Below are 8466 nucleotides of genomic sequence, written 5' to 3' on the forward strand. Positions count from 1 at the left end.
GTAATATCTTGAAACATTTTTAACTGTCACAATTAAGAGAGATGGCACTAGCATCTAGTAGAGCCAGGGATGTTGCTATACATTCTACAAAGGACAGGAACTCACAACAAAGAATTATCCAGCCCAAAATATCAACAGAGTCAAGAAATCCTACTTTAAGAAAACTCTTCCGACTTGTATAGATTTTCTCTGTTCCTCATTCTTATCATGGTGACTGGGCATAAGATAAAGCTTTCATGGACACTAGAGTATTACAATTAGTCTAAATACACACCCACAGATTGCCCTGGGGATCCTCACAGGCCTCTGAGGTTTGAATATCGGCCCTCACAGAGTCACAATGGCACATGCTGATGAATACGTTGGAAAAGTATCCAGAGGATCTCCTAACTTGGCCCCACCCACCTCAGCTCTTGCTGGTACGGATATTATTATAGTCTCGACTACCTCCTCTATCCAGTCCCTGGCTTATACTTAAGGCACCACTAGCTGCTTAACAAATAAACCCCAGATTTTCACACAATTAAAATTTCTCATTAATATTACAATCCATCATGGGTGTTCCTGTTTGGTACACAACTTACTTTCACACGGTCAATTTAGGGACTGTAGATCTTTCCAATCTTATGGCTTCACCATCCCTTAAGAGTCTAAGCCTCTGCATCTGGCCCTTGAATTAGAAAAGAGAAAGTGAAGAAAGAATACCTATTTTTTCTGCCACTTCAACCCAGAAGTGACAACAAATTTATTTCTATTCACATTCCACTGGTGAAAAACAGTCGTGGCAGGCACAGTGGCTCACACCTGTAATGCCAGCACTTTGGGAGGCTGAGGCGGGCAGATCACTTGAACTCAGGAGTTCGAGACCAGCCTGGGCAACATGGTGAAACTCCATCTCTACCAAAAATACAGAAAATTAGCCAGGCACGGTGGCGCGTCCCTGTAGTCCCAGCTACTCGGAAGGCTAAGGCACAAGAATCACTTGAGCCCAGGAGGCGGAGGTTGCAGTGAGCCAAGATCCTGCCACTGCACTCCGGCCTAAGCAACAGAGTGATACTCCATCTCAAAAAAAAGAAAAAAAAAAAACAGTTGCAAGCACAATTTTTGGTGGGCAATGAAATGAATCTGCCCTTCCCACAACCTCTGTCTACTACATGGTCCCTCCCTCACAACAGCAGTCTCATGAAAAGCTTGCTGGCTCTCACTCTACTAACTTCTATTTCCTTCACTAGTCATATGTGAGAACATCCAGATCCCTTTCAGACCATGTAAGAACCATGGAAAACTCATAAGAGTACTAACTCTGGCCCCCTCTCTGCTTAAATACACCATTTTCTTCCCTTTTGGCCACCCCAAGTTAGCATAGGGCCAGGGCAATAGGCTAGTAAGTGGCTGCACCAGTTCTGAACTTTGGCAGTCTGGCTCCAGGGTTCGTGCTATTCCGCCTCTCCAGTTTTCTAAAATAGGTGGTAAGACAGCACACTTCCATTACTACCAATGGATATTTGTAAAGCACCTACATCTTGCAAAACAGCCTAGGAACTATTACAAACTCCACACTATGATGCACAGCACTGCTTTTCTTTACTTCCAAATTGCTGATCTTACAAGTTATTATAATCATAACAATGTACAAAATTACACACTAAGCAAAATTAGTCTCCAGAAGTCCCTCATCCTACTCTCCACTTGAACAATGTACCTGTGCCCTCACATCCAAGGCATCCCACCTCATTACTCTACCCAGTAATAATATTACTTAGATTGAACTTCTCTCTCTCCAGATCTACCACACTTCCATCCCATCAAAATATACCAACACAGATTCCATAATTTCCACATGGGCCCCAGCCTTCCCTGTAAAAAAAATATGTAATCTGACAAACTCTTCCTGTTAATATGTAGGCATTTGGCAGCCAAAAAGCAAAAATTATCTTACCGGTGGTCATCTCAACAGGATAAATTTCAACTATACAGATCTGTGTCCCTCAAATATCACTAAATAGGCCTGGCATGGCAGCTCACACCTATAATCCCAGCACTTTGGGAGACCAAGGTGGGAGAATCATTTGAGGTCGGGAGTAAGACCCTGTTTCTACCAAAAACAAAAACAAAAAAAAACTTAGAAATTAGCCATGTGTGATGGTGTTTGCCTGTAGTCCCTGCTACCTGGAAGGCAGAGATGGGAGGATCATTTGAGCCTGGGAGGTCGAGGCTGCAGTGAGCCATGGTAGTGCCACTGCACTCCAGCCTAGGTGACAGCTCAAGACCCTGTATCCAAAAAAAAAAAAAAAAAAAAAAAAGACCAGACGCGGTGGCTCACGCCTATAATCGCAACAGAACACTTTGGGAGGACGAGACAGGTGGATCACTTTACGTCAGGAGTTCGAAAACAGCCTGGCCAACATAGTGAAACCCCGTCTCTACTAAAAATACAAAAAATTAGCCAGGCATGGTGGCAGGCACCTGTAATCCCAGCTACTCAGGAGGCTCAGGCATGAGAATCACTTGAAACTAGAAGGCAGAAGTTGCAGTGAGCCGAGATCACACCACTGCACTCCAGCCTGTGCGACAGAGTGAGGCTCTGTCTCAAAAAAAAAAAAAAAAAAAAACACTAAAAAAAAAAGGCACACCAATTCTGTGAATCAGCCTTATTCTTTAACAATTTTTTAATTATAACACCACCAATTCTGTGAATCGGCCTTATTCTTTAAAACAATTTTTTAATTATGACAACTTAGCTTTAAATATTGTTATTATGTTATTTTATTTCCAGTTACTCTGAAATTCCCCAGTGAGAAAATGACAACTACACGAACAATAAAATAAATATTTGCTTTACTCCAAGTGTTTTTAAGATTTAAAAATAGGTTGTCAGTCAAATACAAGTAAAATGAGGGGAAAAAAGTCAAGGTTATATTCCATCTTCTTATAAAGTAAAGTGCATTTTATAAATCACACACCCAAAACAGACTCAGGAAGATAACAAGGTAAAGACCTATCAAGAGGAGCAATCGCAAATAAATTATACAAGGCAGTATATAATATGATGGTTAAAAGGATAGGCTCCAAAGTCAAAGGTCAGGTTAAACCTCAAGTTTAAATCCTTTCAGCAGGACTTAACTTCTCTGTGCCTCAGGTTTAGTTCAAATCCTGGCTCCACCACTTATTTAATCTGTCAGTTGCTCAGGTTTAAAAAAAAGAAAATAGCCGGATTGGGGGGTGATTGTCAGGATCACATGTGATGACATGTCAAGTACTTCCAGAGTAGTACAGTACCTGGTACACAGAAGTTGATGCACATTAGCTATTAATATGACCTATAACAATTTCCCTCTGAATTTATCAAGTTTTCAAGAACTCTAAATCAAAAAGCTACTCCTTTTTATTTGACAAAAGTCAAGCTCTGAAACCATTTCCTCCTTTTTTCAGTCCTTTTTGAATATGGGAAATTAGTAGGTAACTGGCTTATCATTTGATGACTCTTCTTAGTCTTCATATAATAAAAAGACTCAAGACTCTTTTTAGTCTTTCCATAATAAAATTCTCTTCCAAATATTATACAAAGGACAGACTGCTCTAAGGATCAAAAATACTACAAAGAGTTCACAAAGTATAATGAAATTCTGAGATTCATAAATGAACAAACAGCTACTGGCACAAAAAGCTTAGATAAATAATGCAGATGTCTGTTCGTTTGCTCAAGAAATACTGAATTTTATAATAAAATATGGAAGGTAGAGATCTTCATGGCCTATAGTCACATCACTAAAACCACAGAAAACATTTTTGGTAATTTTTTTCTTAATAACTGGAAAACCCCTTATCATAACAATGAATAAATAAATGACATTACAGGCAAAGACACAAATTATGTAAAGAAAAAAGCTTAAAGGCTCAGATTTTCTGCTACACATATCCCTTACTTTGAGCTTCAAAAATTTGAGGCTTCTAGAATTCCTTGTGGTTAACATTAAGCAGTAATACAATTAACCCTTATTTCTATCAGAAAACATTAAACTGACTGAAAGAAAATTATCTAGAATTTTGATTCTGATCAATTTAAACATAATGCCATGAGTCATCTAGATCAGTCAAGCAAATATTAGAGTTCATGATAAATGAATCAAAATATTTTTTAAAGATCTGGAAACAAACGTTTTAAATAATTTCGTATTTGCTGAAGTCCTCCTATGTGTGACACACTGAGGTAGGCACATTCATATTGAGGCATGCACTTTCACATGCATTACATAATTTTGTTCTCCCAGCAACCACGGATTATTATCCTGATTTTACAAATGAGAAAACTAAGACCAAGTGATTTGCCAATGGAAATGATGCTTGTATAAGATTCAGTCAGAACACCAATTCAAATTTTCTGACCCTCACTGTACTGCCAAAACTCAAGCACTGTCAATCTCTGCTCTTGCAAAGCATGTTAATCTTTTTATCTAGGGAGAGGTGAAAATAGAGATGGGAGAAGAAAAATTCTTCATAATGTTACCAAAAAAGACTCACTGTGCTTTATCTGACATAATTTATTCAGTCTGACTTAAATGCTTTGCTGCACGTTGTCTACCCGCTTAGACATCGCTTACCTTCAGATACACAGCCTACACCAAAACCTAACTCAAGAATCACCTCCTCCAAGAAAGTTTCCCAGATTAAATGACCTGTTCCCCTCCTCCCAAGCTAACATCCTCCCTTTATCATTTCGCTGCTTGCATTTAGTTTGGACTACATTAACAGATACTCCTTTTGTTCTCCAGTCATATATCTGGAAGCAGATTTTTTTCATTCATTAACTACTGAGCATTTGGAGATTCAATGGTGAGCAAAACAAAGACCTTGCTATCATGGAGAATTTACATTATCTGGATCTTCAACAAAGGTAAAAATAACAGGGTATAAGAATATGATGCTCTAGCACTAGGATTTCTTCTCTACAAGGTCTCCGAAAATAGCTCTCTCCCTCGCAAGCTTGATAACACTTTTCAGGAAGAAAAATTCCTTCTATCACGCCTTCCACATGAGAATTTTATGACTTTGTGAGGATATATGAGGGATGGGGACCAAGGTGGGAAGAAAGATAGATCTAAAATCTCTCAGGGGTTTCCCACATACCGCCATGAAATATGCACACAACATGGGTCTAGACATCTCTTCCTGTGTCTCATCACAAGGAAGCTATACTTTGGCCACAACTGCTCCAGTCAAGCACCTCTACTAATCTCCTTGTATCTAGCCACCTTCATTAAAAATTGTATATTTCTCAGAGGCTTTTCTCTTTTTTTGAGACTGAGTCTTGCTCTATCTCCCAGGCTGGAGTGCAGTGGCATGATCTCGGTTCACTGCAACCTCTGTCTGCCGGGTTCAAGTGATTCTGCTGCCTCAGCCTCCCAAGTAGCTGGGATTACAGGCACGCACTGCCACGCCCAGTTAATTTTTTTGTATTTTTAGTAGAGACAGGGTTTCAACATGTTGGCCAGGCAGGTCTCGAACTCCTGACCTCAGGTGATCTGCCCACCTCGGCCTCCCAAAGTGCTGGGATTACAGGCATGAGCCACCATGCCTGGCCTCTCAGAGGCTTTTTTATTCAAGTTGTGTTTGTCTTATTTGCAGTTCATTATTTGTAACATTAAGACAGGACCTATTCCTCTTTGAATTGCCTGATGCTCCAAGAACATTGCTATAAATGTTTTTAACTTTCGATATAATACCAACATTACAACATGACATTTCAGGTATTGTTATTAGGATTAAAGTTTTCCAAATTAATATCAGAAAACTAAATCTATGTACTGTATCAATTCTTTGTCTTTAATGCCTCAATTCAAGAAATCTGCTTTTGAAGGATTATTTACAAACCAAAGCAAGTTGAAATGTACTAACACTGGTTAAAATTCTGCAATTCATACTTTTAAACGAAAGATCCGCTAGGCACAGTGGCTCATGCCTGTAATACCAGCACTCTGGGAGGCTAGGCAGATGGATCTTGAGGCCAGGAGTTGGAGACCAGCCTGGCCAACATGGTGAAACCCCATCTCTAATAAAAATACAAAAATTAGCCTGGCATGGTGGCGCGCACCTGTAATCCCAGCTACTCAGGAGGCTGACACATAAGAATATCTTGAATCCAGGAGGCAGAGGCTGCAGTGAGCCAAGTTGCACCACTGCACTCCAGCCTGGGAAACAGAGTGAGACTCTGTCTAAAAAAATAAAAATAAAATTTCTTTTGTAATGCATATTTTACAAATTCATAATTTCATCATTTTTCTTAAAACAAACTAAAACATAACTTCATTATACACAATTGTAAATGTATCCCCAAAGTGTAGTCTAAACCTTTCAATTTTTAAATGAACCAAGAAACTGAATATTAACAAATGTATAAGTACCCTGAATGTGTTATAAAAAACATATTTGACTGCCTTTAAAATGCAATAACATTCTAACTGGAAAATATAGTAGCATCTTTCCACAGATCAGAGATTCAATAACTATTATGATCCAATCAAAGAGAAATAAACCATGGCCATTTTTAATTAAACAGGCATTTCTAAGCACCTGTGTACACGGTATTGCTGTTCAAACGGTTGACATGGAATGTGACCGCAATACCTTGATGTCCATAATTAAAGACCCAAAAGGTAGCTTAAGTTTCATCTATTCCCTTTCTCAGCTCTTTGAACAGGCATATTATAGTCACTCCATAAATGGTTAATATCGAAAAAAAATAAGTTACAAACATTTGAAATTAGTTGTACTTTCATAGAGAACAGTTTTAAACCGCATGGCCTTACTCTTCCTTTTCCAACCTATTTTATAAAACTAGCATGATCTTAATAATTTCACTGCAAAACAGGTTCTAGCAAGCATAGAAACTGATCATAGCCTCTCAGCATGAGCAAGTTTAGATGAAACCCTAGAAAATTAGCAAAATCTAACAATCAATTCACCCACGATTCTCCACAATTCTTGCTCTCTCTAGATACAAAGGGAGGCAAAAACTGTTTTAAATGATTATTTCAAAAGCAGCACTAATTTGGGGAAAAACTTAACTGCCATGCAGGAGACACTGTGTTACTACTCAGACGTCATTTAAGTCTTCCAGCAGCAGAAAGGGAAAAACATCATTAAATTTTTTATTTAATGCATATATACTTACATTATCAGTTAAAGTTTACCCATCTGTTTACCTAGTACAAGTTACCTATTATTTCAGAAAGCATTTAAATAAAATGAAATTAGGTTACGTTCTGCAACGCAGATGTGTCTCATAAAGAGGGTTAAATGACTTTTGTGAATGGAAAATCTGCATATACTGTTGCTTCGCCTCAGCCAGTCTTGAGTGGGTGGTTCAATGAACCTAAAGCATGCTGCATGTGAAGCTCCTTGGAACCTGACTCCACTCTTGAGAGAGGGCTTAGAAACAAATTTAAAAGCACAGCAAAGGCTTGGCTTTCCTCCTACGTTACAAGAAGGCCGGGAGAACTGAGGCTTAGGGGAACACACCGTGTCGCTCGGCTCTGCAAAGGCGGGTGTGGTCTGCGGTGCGCGGCACAGCCTCCTCTGGGGCTGTCACAGGAAAAAAGGAGCCTCGTCTTAACCGCACCAAGCGACAAAGCGCCAGCTCTCCTGGGCGCGGGGGCTCCCAACGAGACCCATGCCATCGACCTATCAAACTTCAGGAGGGACAGACACCCGGGGCAGTCGAAATGCTCCAAGAGCCTCCCACCCCCGTTCCCCTGCCGCGGCTTTTGTAAGGCTGCAGATGCACCTACCGTGGGCCCCGAAACACTCCACCCCGCCAGCCTTTCTAATCCCCCTACTCCAAAATGGAACAAAGGAGCCAAAGAACTCCTCGGCGCGGGTGGCCAGGAGTCCCCGACAGCCCGAGCTCAGAATGTGGCAATAAGGGTGCGCAGTCGCTCTGAGGGGTGCGGACCCAGCACCCCCACCTCAGGAATGGAGCAAACACTCACCCGTGCTGAGCTCCCAGGGAGGCGGGACGCAAGGAGCCGGTTCCTCCGGAGTCGCGGCGGCGCCGGGGTCCGGGGCCCCGTACGCGTCTAGTCAGACCCCAACTTCTCTCGGCCGCTGTCGTCGGCGGCAGCTGGGGCGCGAGCCCGGACGGAGGGCGCTGCCCAGCTGCCGCGGAGGCACTGCTGGCTCAGCCTCCGAGCGGGGCGGGTACTTTCGGCCCCGCGGTCCACCGGACAGGGCGGACCCCCACCTTCCCTCAGAGTCGGCTTGTTACCGGCAGCGGCTACTGCGGAGTCCAAAGCTAACACTACAGCCGCCGCCTGACCAGGAGCGCGTCGCGGCCTAATGTTGTCATCCGCCGCGTCGCCGCCTTTCTGGGCACCCAGAACCGCCAAGATCCTTCACATTCTAGCGCCCTCCCACTGCCCAGCCCGCCCCTAGGATCACGGGCTTCGGCCACGCCCTCTTCCCGTCACG

At 41.9% G+C, this 8466-nt stretch overlaps 1 protein-coding gene across 20 annotated transcripts in view; it reads right to left on the reverse strand.

Annotated features, from left to right (window-relative positions):
* Nucleotides 1-8402, reverse strand: part of OSBPL8 (oxysterol binding protein like 8) — a 220619-nt gene extending 212217 nt beyond the window's left edge. For 19 of the 20 annotated variants that reach the window (XM_077952327.1, XM_077952326.1, XM_077952324.1 and 16 more), the window contains exon 1: nt 7989-8402. The gene's annotated coding sequence lies outside the window, so the exon portion shown is untranslated. 20 annotated transcript variants of the gene reach the window in all.
* Nucleotides 8403-8466: the final 64 nt, after the last annotated feature.

Source organism: Macaca mulatta, chromosome 11, assembly GCF_049350105.2.
Source record: "Macaca mulatta isolate MMU2019108-1 chromosome 11, T2T-MMU8v2.0, whole genome shotgun sequence".
NCBI lineage: Eukaryota > Metazoa > Chordata > Mammalia > Primates > Cercopithecidae > Macaca > Macaca mulatta.